Raw genomic sequence first — 12,345 nt, 5'->3', positions numbered from 1 at the left:
TGAGTGGCCAAGTCGGAGTCACACCCTCTCTTGGAGGTGATGGGGGGTGGATGGAGCTGGGGGTGATGGGGCATTTCCACATCAACAGAAAGAGGTGGTTCCTCAGAGGAAAACTGTGGCAAGGTTTGCATAACAAGGAAAAAGGATACTGAACAGACAAGAGTAATATGTCCTTCCTTGGCAGCCTTGCAACTTGGCTTACTTCTTTGTGATGTGCATGGCTTTCCCCTTTTCTGTACCGCCAGCCCCTTAGATGGCAAGAACCGTATTTATTCACTCTGTATTTCCTGTCAAACCTACCAGTCACTGTTCTTTGAAATGAGAAAAGTTGTTAGTTGCTCATTCGTGTCCAACTCTGTGACTCCATGAACTGTAGCCTCTGTCCATGAAATTCTCCAGGCAGGAATACTGGAGTGGGTAGCCATTCCCTTCTACATGGGATCTTCCTGACCGAGGAATTGAACCCAGCTCTCTCACATTGCAGGCAGATTCTTTACTGTCTAAGCCGCCAGGGAAGCCCCTGGTGTGTTTGTTAATAAAATAGCTGTGGCAGCTATAGAAGTGGGACAATCAGAGTGCAATGAGCTGATAGCCAGCCTCCAGTGGCAGTGACTGGAGGGTCCCCCACAGCATCTGAGCCCAGGCCAGACTGTTCCTGGCTGACACTTTGTGATGACCAGACGTGGCAAGGTTCTACAGCCTGGCCATTTCTGCCTGATGCCACACTCCTCTATGGGTGATTTTTATCTGGAGCCTTCACCTGGGTTGGCCAAGGCTTTGTTAGGTCTGTATGGTGACCTGAGGTTCTCCCAGTTTGCTTCCTCGCACTTTCCTTTTGCACTTACAGATCTGCAACTTGTCGAAAAGTTTCCCCTGTCTCATCTTGCTTCCTTCCCCTTTACCTTTCACAGGGGATGCCTCTCCCAGTAGACCTTGTACATTTCTAATTCAGTCTCAGCATCTATCTTCTCAGGCACCCAGATGGATGAGGAGATAGGCTTTGGGCCCGGATTATTCAGCACTCCTCTGGCAATGAGGACCCCGGTCTTGGTGGTAAGCAGGGCACACATAGTCCTCTCTCAAAAGGTGGTGATTCCATTGCTAAAACTTTAATAGATAATGACCTAGGACATTGCTGTTGTGCAGGGGGATACCCTGATTGCAAGTGTGATTCAAGATTTTGAAAAGTGTTGTGTGGGAGATGGGTGGGGAGTAATGCATGTAAGGATAATACATTTGGCTGCTGTTATTAGATTGAATTAAAACACTAGAGAAGAATCCTGAAAAGCTAATGGCCATTAACAAACCAAAAATTAAGTGAGAAGTCCTGGGCACCTCTTTAACAGCTTCAAAAGCAGTCTTGATCCTCCATAGGGGGAAAGCAGGAAAAGCCAATAACAAACCCCAGGCTTAGAATCACTGAGTTTCAAATGATTGAAAGCTCACCAGAGTCAGACCTAATAATCAGGGCTCTCAGTGGGAAAATCAGGAAGTTTGACATATGGGATAAGGGAGTCGTCAGAGTAGACAACCCTATAGATTTTGATTCCCCAGATTCCTCTGAACCTTCTGAGCCTGTGTAGGTGGGCTGCTCATTTCTAGGTGGGAAGATACTGCAGGGGCTTCTTCCCAGCACAGCAATTGGGGGTTTCTCCTCAATATCTGCCTCCACCACTTCTGGCTGCCACGTTGGTAAGCAGGATCAAGTCTCAGTAGAACACAACTAGAACTGCACTGAGTTTGAGAACAGAAAAATTAATCATGTCCTAACTTAGCCAGCATATTCCAGCAGAAGCTGGGGAAGTACCCCTGGGATTAGATTTTGAGGATGCTTGAGGAAGTGGGCCAGAACATAATACTGGATGAAGGAGACTTTATTGACTTAGGGATATTCTCTTTGGAACATAGAATTTCACCTTGGCAAGGACCTCATTACATGATATGTAGCCTTTGATTTGGCAAGTGTGCTTGTTACTTTCTCTCCTAATCAAGAAGAGTGAACAGAAATAGTTCTCTTTGGTACACATGGTATAGATAACAGTATATAATCACAGTTTTGCCCCAGAGCTATGTAAACTGTCATATTGTGGTCCTGAGAGATCTGGACCATTCTATATCCTTCAGAATATCACAGTTGTTCATTGCATTGATGATATTGTGTAAATCAGGCATGTTGAGTAAGAAGTGGCTAGCATACTGAAAGGCTTGTTAAGATATATGCCCTCCAGAGAAGAGGAAGTAAACCATATGGGGACTGGGGGGGCTGTCATATCAGTTGAGGGCTTCCCAGGTAGTACTCATGGTAAAGAACCTGCCTGCCAATGTGGGAGATATAAAAGATGTAGGTTCCATCCTTGCATCAGGAAGATCCCCTGGAGGAGGAAATGGCAAGCCACTCCAGTATTCTTGCCTGGGGAATCCCATAGAGAGAGAAGCCTGGTCGGCTGCAGTCTATAGGGTGACAAAAAGTCTGAAGTGACTGAGCTCACATGCACACATAGCGGTAGAATTTTGGAAACTTAGCAGTCATAGAATCATAGACATGCTGGGATATTCCATCCAAAGTATTAAAAAACAAACAAACAAACAAAAAACCAGATTGCTGCATCTTGTGAATCTTACAACAAAGAAAGAAGCACAATGCCTGATACGTTTCTTTGGGTTCTGAAAGCAACACATCCCACACTTAGGAATACTGCTTCAGCCCACATACTAGGGGCAGGGCTCTGTGGCAGGACCAGACTGCATGAACGAGCAGCCTTGCTGCTTGGACCAGATGATCAGGCATATTCTATGATTTTGAAGATGTCAGTGGCAGTGGAATTTATGGAATACTCCTGCTGGAGAATCTCAGTGCAGGCCCCCAGGGTTCCAAAAGCAGTCCAAGCTATCTGCAGCAGAGAATCACACACTCCTGAAACACCATCAGGAGCAGTTGTGGTGACGACCGAGGGCAAGGAAAGCGGAGGGTGGGAAGAAGGGCAGGGAGGCACTGCAGCCTCAAGAAGGGCTGGAGTGCCTCTCAGAAAGAGAGACCCGCCGGAGTCCTGGAGGGCTGCTCCTGAATGGAGACGTGGGTCTAGCACAGGGGTGGCCGCCGGGTACCACAAAAGTGTGCCTCTTGGATCTCCCTTCATGAAAGAACTTGCATTCAGCTGTGAGACGGCTGACAGCCTCCAGGGGCAGTGCCTTCACAGGATGTCACGACTCTTGAGCCAAGACCACACTCCTCGCTGATGGTGGTGGGGGTGCATGCTCAGGCATGTCCAACTCTTTGCAGCCCTGTGGACTGTAACCCACCAGGCTCCTCTGTCCATGGAGTTTTCCAGGCAGGAATACTGGAGTGGGTGGCCATGTCCTCCTCCAGGGGATCTTCCCAACCCAGGGATCAAACCTGGGTCTCCTGTGTCTCCTGCATTGCAGGCAGATTCCTTACCACTGCGCCACCTGGGAAGCCCACACCACTCCCTAGTAGTCCTCAAACAGTGACTGAACACAATGGGGCTGCCAGGGCCTGACCACTTCTGCCCATGGTGGAATTCTTCTGACACAGGACCTGACTCCCCAGGGTCTCACAGTCTGAGACTCTCCCTGCACAATTCTTCTTCTTCCACTTTCTCTTCACAAATCTCAGGTGTATATCCTGGTCTGAAGACTTAGCCAAATCCTGCTTCCCCTCTCTTTATCTTTCCTGGACAGTATTACCCATCCTCACTCCACACACAGTCTAAAGCCTCTTGCACTCCTGTCTGCATCTTTGCATTTAATTCTTGGTCATCATGACTAAATAACTTGATTCTGATTTGGCCTAAAGTCTACATTGCCCACCTGCTTCAGGAGCACTTGAACTTTACTTCAGTTTAATTCATGGAAACTGTTCACCAGGGCTCAGTTACACCAGAAATCTTGCTACAATCACTATTAATTTGGCTTCATTTCTCAAAACTATATTGCAAGCCATAGCTTCGTGCTCATCAGACTGGGGTGATGATGGAAACTTCAGGAGGCCTTTCTTCATTACTTTTTACATTTGGATGAGAGTTACTTTGAGTTCCTTGCTCCATTCCAGTTATACCCTGCAACAGGTCCCTGTCAAAGGAGTTTTTGATTAGATGTGAGGAGGACATCTGTGCCTCAGGAGGTTGTGTACACATGTGAGAAATATGAATACTTTGAATGCTAAGCATGGTTTTTCTATCCTTAGGTCATGTGTTTCCCATACTCTTCTGGAGTTAAAATCTCTAAACATTATTTTGCATTATGTGTTTCCTTTTTCTATCTCAGCAGTATCTCTGTGAGAACTTTGAAGAGGTTCTATTTCACTGATACTTAAGGAAAACTAATTTTAAGAAGTATCTGGTTTCCTTTTTTCTCACCCTCTTATTTTTACCCCCACTAGTTTTAGTCTTTTCCAAAACTTTTATTAAGCTATCTTTGAGTTCAGAAGGCTAAGAGAATTTTTCTTTTAAAAAGGAAAGCTTGCCTACCAGCTGGTTTTATATTTTTCCCCAAGCACTCAACAGTCTAATCTTTTTCCCATTTAAAATGAGAGAGAGTTTAGCAAGAAATTGACTTGATGTTTGGACAGGAGCTTCGGGAAGCTCTAATCTCGGTGACAGCTTTAACAAGCCAATCCCAGTCTCTGACCTCCTACATATTGAACAAGGCCTGGTCCTGCCAGCCCTCCAGGTAGGATAGAAACCCTCTAACGCATATTTGGGAGGGCTCTGTGTTCACGCTTTCTTCTGGTTTTCTCTTCTGAACTTTCAGATCTTGAGTCTTTACAATATATTCCCCCTCCTTTAGAAGTAGAAGAACTTAGAAAGGAAATTAGACTTTGGTTGCCTTTGAAATATTTGCTCAAGTTTTATTATCTCCACAGCTCCCTAAATGGTGATCCTGGGAAACATTTGGAAATGCTGAGTCTTTAAAGGAGTGTTTTGCTTTCTATTTTCACATAAAGAAACCGATGACATAAATTTATTCTAAGGAGAGAGACTTTTGCTTCAGAAAAAAATAGTTTTATAATGATCTGTAATATGGTTACCAATAAGTATCCTCAAACTTACGGGTACATCATAATCACCTAGTGAGTGTAAACTTCGCTCTCAGAATTTTTCATATATTAGGTTAGAATCAAATATTTGCATTTCTAACAAGTTCCCACATTGATGATGCTGGTCTTGGGACCATATATTGAGGAGCATTGATCTATATCATTGCTATCATTACCTAATAGGAAAAAAAATTCCCTAACATTTCTATGAGCATTCCTAGTTGAACTAGAGTGTTATGACCATTTCACATCATTACTTGAGTGAACTTAGAAGGGAAAGTAAAAAAAACTAAACAAATAATCCTGATTTATTTTAGGACAATTAATTATTAAGATATAAACACTGTCAGTTATCTTCTCAGTCTGATGGGTGGTATTTCATTCCTTTGTTTCTTACAGGGAAAATATATATAGACAATAATATATACTTGTAAAACAATAACTGGCAACTAAAAAAAGGAAGCCATTTCAGTTGCCTTCATTTTTATTTTTCTTTAGTTGTTCCAAGTGTTTATTAGAGTCTGTTGCAATTAATGAAGTTTTTCCATCTGTAAACATGGAGATAATAATATGTACTTTTTCGAGTATCATCAGAGAGTGTGTGTAAAATGCCTAACATAGTGCCTGACTACTAGCAGATGACCAGGAAATATTCATTTTTCATTTTCATGTATTTACCCATTTTAGCACCACTAATTCTTTGTGGGTACTTTCAAATACATACATTCTACCATGAAAAATAAGAGAGGAGAGGTAAAAACTATTTTAATGTGAGATAATTTTCCATTAGGGGCTTCCATTATCTATCAGTGGTGAAGAATCTGCCTGCAATGCAGGAGACTAAGGTTCTGTCCGTGGGCTGGGATGATCCCCTGGAGTAGGAAATGGCAACCTACTCCAATATTCTTGCCTGAAAAATGCCATGGACAGGGGAGCCTGGCGGGCTATAGCTCAAAGGGTCACAAAGAGTTGGACACGACTTAGCAACTAAACAACAATAATAAAAAAAAATTCCATTAGATATTACAGAGACTTTTTTTTTCAAAATAGGAATAACTCCTTCCATGCCAATTAGGAATGTTATTTTAGACTATAAATGAAACTCAAATTTTTTGATTCATGCTGTTCCAAATCCATGTAACACCATCAATAATATCTCCCACCCAGAAGTATGTTTGCATGTCAGGCACTAGGCTAAACACTTTATATTGCTTACTTTATTTAATCCTTATAACAACCTTGTAAGTTGTCTTTTCTGACTTTACCAAGTCAGAAAACTAACTACCAATGTTAGTTCATTGCTATCTCCTTTTACCTATAGTGAAACCTCCACATGAGCAGTAGTGTTGTTTTAGGTCCTGCTGTAGCCCTGCTGTTTAAAAGAATACTTGGCATATAATAGGTGTTCAAGGACTATTTGTTGAAACAAATTCATGCATCATTAAAAGGAAATGAATGAAAGCAACTCTTCCCTGAGAGGCTGAGTAATTGGCCTGAAGTCCCTGGCCAGGTTAAAATCTAGGCACTGAGTTTCAAGTTTTCCCTCTCCGGACCCCTAACATATAATGTAGAACATGGAGTTTTCTAAACTATTATTAAAATATCCAAGTTTCTCTTCAACTTTCAAATGGTAACAACAAAGTGTGTAATACTGAAATGTGCTTGGAATGAAACCTGGAGTTAAAGGTTTAAAAGAAGCTCAAGTTGAAGGTAAGAGAATCTTTGGCAGAAAACGATTAGAGGGAGCAAGTCATTTTATATATATATATATCTTGTCTCTGTCCAGAACCAGGTTGTAAATGTTAAGACATCTGAGATGACCAACAGAAAGATGTCTCATTCTCAAACTGCTGAATACCGGCAACCATTCGGTCAATGAAAGGGATGGTTGAGATTTTCTAGAGTCCATGTTCTCACTGTAAACAACCTTGATCCTTGATACTTCTTCATATTCTGAATATGGGCCGAAAGAACAATAGTTGACCACATTACCATGGAATAAATAGTATCTGAACATTTGCCTGGGTTTAATTCTATGTTATCAATCCAATTTAAAGTACACCTCACAATACAAGATTCCTTATTACACTGCAATTCAAAAAATGTTGTCTTCTTTCTTTTTTTAAAAAAAGAAATGTAATCACATTTTACTAGCCTATCCCAAACACTTACATGAGAGAGAAATAAACTATCTTACATCCGCAATTATTAACTTGGGTTTTTGTTACACAAAACTGAAGTGATTTCACATACAGTGTATTTTCCTTCTGAAATGTTCAATATTTCTTTTTTTATAAAAAGTTAAAAATAAAAACCATAATAAACTGAGATCTTCAGCACCAAAGCAGTTTCCAAGTAGAAATGCTCCATATAATTCTCCAAAATGAAACAAAATAAGATCGGCAGAACTTTGAAATTTGAACAGTTGGTTTTGCTATTTCCCCCCAATATATAAATAACTTACAATTCTCAATGAATCTTCCTCAAGTTTATAGTTTCCTTTCATGGTAACCACACAAATCACTTTTTAAGAGGGATCATTTCTCAGTCAAAATAAGTAAAGTTAGAAAAGAGTTATGTTGGTATCTTACCTTCATGCAAAGATACACAGATAGCATTTCTCTGATACACATCCTTTCCTGATTCCTCTGAGACAAAAACACTGAAAAGCTGTCTCTGTAAATAAGTCAGCCAAGAAGCTGCTTCTTCTACAACTTCCATCAAATATGTATCTCAGAGTTGGGATATAATTCTTGAGCAAGATTATTTAAATTCCATAATAAATGATTAATTCTTCAGGAGTTTATCATCTCTTTGAGATATGCCTTGGATTATGAATACTAATAACAAGTAGTGATTTAACTTCAAAAGACTGTTACTCTCCTCCTTTTGGGCCTGGTCTTGAGCAGCTGTCCAGGGTACTTAAAATTAATTAGTGTAAATACTTAAATGACAGATCTTTCCCTTTTTCTTGTGCATTGTGGGTTTTGAGAAACTGGAGATGCTTTGCACAAATAACTCAGCTTGTTTTTCCATTTTGAACAAGATTTAAAAATCCTCCAGCCTGAGAATAATGATGAATGACATAGAAAATATTTGTAGTTGTCTGTGAAGCTGTGTTAGAGAGATTATATAACACGTTAAAAATGGTGCTATGGTATTTTGCTTGTGGTATAGAGACAATGTGGTTAAATATTATGTTTACATAATATATGAACATAAAGGGCATTGATTCCAGTTCTTTACTTGAGTTTCTAGAAGATGGTCACTTTGTCCTGCCAAGATATGACCCAAGTGTGGGAGACTCAGCACCTTCAGAGGTGCCCTCTTCAGGTTCTGAACAGTGGAAAACCTCTTTCTGCTATGGAACTTAATCTAGCTCTGAGTTTCATCTTTATATCCTTCTGAAGTATCAGTCTGATTTATGTATTCCCATCTTTTTTTCTGGAGAACAGAGGGAAAGTGAAGTTCCTGGTCCCAGATCATCAACATTAAGTATTGGAATACCTACTTTCTGGGTGACAATATAAGAAAGCAAAACATATATTTCTGAGTTCTACATGAAGTAAAAATTGTAAGTACATTCTTAATAACCCATTCATGATTTGATAGTGAAGCAATACATAATTGCAAAGTGTGTTTTCACACTTTTAAAAAACACAGCAAAAAGAAAGTTTTGACCTTTCCTTATTGGTCATAATAATAACTTAAGACAGCAGTTCTCAAAGTGTGGGCTGAGGACCTTTTCAGGGTGTCCATGAAGTCAAAGCTATTTTAATAGACTATACTGATGCTAATAACATAATAAACAGTTGTCTTTTTCATTGTGGATATGTCACCATGGATGCTGAGGGTACAAAAGCAAAGGTGAGTAAAACTGCTTGGGCATCAACATGAATCAAGGGAATAGCACCAAACTGCACTGGGAGTTATTGTATTTTCCCCTGCCACACATTCACAGTAGAGAGCTGCTAGATTCATTTGAGAACATCCTTGATGAAGCAGTAAGAATTATTAACTTTATTAAATCTGGATCGTTGAACACTGTATCTTTAAACATCCTTTGTGATAAAATGGGAGGTGTTTATAAAGCCCTTTTGGTGCATATCTATAAGTATCTCAAAATATCCTTGTACAACACTGCTGTTTTTGTTGCAAGCTGAACTAGCCACTTTTTTTTTTTTTTTTAATGAAACACTGTTTGAAAGAACAACTGACAAACTATGGCTATTTAGATGTGAGTATTTGATGGACATTTTCTTGAAAATGAATAAAATGTGTCTGTCCTTTGAAGATACAACTTTCAGTATTTGGCTACAAATAATAATATTTGAGATTCCAAGTGAAAATTAGAATTTTAGGAAACTTGTTTCTGCCATTGTGAGCTTGACAGCTTCCCAATAAGTAAAGGCTTTATATACTAATTCAAATCAGAATAGTAGAGATACTAGCAAATGTGATTTTTGTTGATATTGTATAATGAAATCTGTTAACCTTTGGAAGATCTATGTTAATGTTTTAAAAATTATCACTGCATATGATACAAAGCCATGCATGAACAAAAATTCTACAGGTCAATGAATTTCAATGATTAGAATGTGAAACATTTCTTAATGTGACTTCAGATTCCATATTACAGCTAACTTTTAAGAAATTATTACTTGTTGAATGTTGGTATAATAACAATAGAGAAGATATTCACAATTATATGTTGTTTCTTAAAATTTGACTTACCTCTTTTCTAACTACATATCTATGTGAAGCTAGATTTTCTTTATCAAAACAACTTATTGTAACAGACTAAATGCAGAAAAAATATAGGGATCTGGTTGTCCTCTATTAAACCACATATTAAAACAAAACAAATATAAAACAACTTCACTCTTCTTTTTTACTTTGTTTGGAAACAATAATTAATTTTTACAATGAAAAGTGTTATGTTAACATGTAATGAGTATTATTTTTTAATCACCTAATAAGAAAAGTTGCATATATGTGTTAATTTTGACTACATTAAATATCAATAGATGTGATATACATAATCCAAAAGCTCTTTGAGTGGCCTCCAAATGTTTAAGAGTTAAAGGAGACTTGAAACAAAAATGTTTGTGAATCATTGTTCCAAGGAACACTTTGGTGAAAAATTATAGTTATCCTTACCCTTATTAACTTCAAAAGATTGGAAATAAAACCCACATATTTGTTTCCAATAATAACCAATACAATAGTGAATCTGTAATCTACTATTTTATATCTTAGCATATCTTTTAAAGAATCTTTATTTAATTTTCTTTAATCAAAAATTATTTATAATATGAAAGTTTATAACAGTTGTTGTTGAGAACCATACCAACCAGATATATTTCTTATAACAAGAATGATGGATAGGATACTGCACTGCATACTTTTTTTCAGTTTTCTTAAAAATTGTTTTATTTTATACTGAAGAATAGTTGATTTACAATGTTATGGTAGTTTCGGGTATATTGCAAAGTGATTCAATTACACATATACATATATCTATTCCTTTGTAGATTCTTTTCTTATATAAGTTATTACATAGTATTGAGTATAGTTTCCTGTACTATATGGTGGATCTTGTTGATGATCTATTTTATACAGTAGTATATATATGTTAACCCCAACTCCTAAATTATCCCTCTCCCAACACCTTTCCCCTTTGGTAACAGTAAGTTGTTTTCTGTGAGTCTGTTTCTGCTTTATAAATAAGTTCATTCATATCATGTCTTTTAGATTCCACATATAAATAATATTATATGGCATTTGTCTTTGTCTGGCTTACTTCACTTACATTGATAATCTCTAGGTCCTATACATTTGCATATGATTAAAGTCAGAGGTTATCTTCTCTTTGTGTAATTCTAAATTTTAGGACTCTAGGAAAAGTGCACTGGACTTTTGGAAATACTTGCAGTATTTCTATCTGGTGTCTTTCTTGACTTTGCTCAACAAAGTTAGTCACTTAGAATTGCAGGTGTCTTGTGGAATTTAAAATAAATAGACTTATCAACATTCATAAACAGAGCATGGAAGTATTTCAATACTTACGTGGGTAACTTTCAACCTTTCTCAACTCCAAAGAAGAGAACTTGGGAGAGAACTTAAGAGACTGTCATAGTGATGACTACCTTTCATTGAGTAATTAACTGTACTAAGTACTTCATGCACTTTATATCATTGAAACCCTACCACAATCCTTTGAGAACTACATATATTACAAAGAAAGGAACAGAGGCTTGGTGAAAATAAAGAAATTGCTTGAAGTCACCCAGCTTGTAGACAGTAGAACTGTAATCAAACCCAGAGTGCAAGATTCTTTTCTTTTCTTTTTTTTAATTTGGCTGCACCAGGTCTTAGGTGCAGTATGTAGAATCTTTAGTTGCGGTATGCAGATTCCCAGTTGTGGCATGTATGATCTACTTCCCTGACTAGAGATCAAACCCAAGCCTCCTGCCTTGGGAGCATGGAGTCTTAGCCACTGGACCACCAGGGAAGTCCCCTGAATTGCATGATTTTTACCCCCAGCTCCTGACTGCATTTTATTTCTCGGCTCATCTGGCTCAAGGCCTAATCTCCCATGCCACTTTTGTATATTTTATGTAAATCTGTTGCTGCCCTTAGGACACTTTATTTTTTTATATATTTATTTCTTTATATATTTACTTCTGCTAATAAACTCTTAACCCCCTGAAGGAAGGAATGGTTCCTGAAACCCCAACATGCAAGGCAAATCCATTTTTGCTGGCCTGAATTAATACCAGGTTAAGTAGTAGAATCTAAGAGAGCTTAAAGAACTTGCCCTTCACCATTTCATCAGCGTGTAGCAAAGTTGGGATCTGGAGCTAGACCTCCCAACTTACCTCTATCTTAAACACTGCAGGCCAGGCCAGTGGTTCTTAAATGTGATGCGGGGACCAATTGTATCACCTAGGAATTTGTTAGAAGTGCAAATTATTATTAATAATATTAGCCCCACCCCAATCCTACTGAATATGAGCTTGTAAAGGCAAGGCCCAGAATTTTGTGCTTTAATAAGCCCTTCTTGCGATCCTGATGTATGCTCAAGTTTGAGAATCACTCCTCTAGGTGAAGAGACATAACAGTTTAATAAAAACAGAGTGGTTGACATAGAATTTGTTGTTGTAGTCTTGTCTGACTCTTTGCAACCCCATGGACTGCAGCATGCCAGGCTTCCCTGTCCTTCACCATCTCCAGGAGCTTGCCAAACTCATGTCCATTGAATTGGTGATGCCATCCAACCATCTCAT

The sequence above is a fragment of the Odocoileus virginianus genome, chromosome 16 (assembly GCF_023699985.2).
Source record: "Odocoileus virginianus isolate 20LAN1187 ecotype Illinois chromosome 16, Ovbor_1.2, whole genome shotgun sequence".
Lineage (NCBI taxonomy): Eukaryota > Metazoa > Chordata > Mammalia > Artiodactyla > Cervidae > Odocoileus > Odocoileus virginianus.
This window is presented reverse-complemented; position numbering follows the sequence as displayed.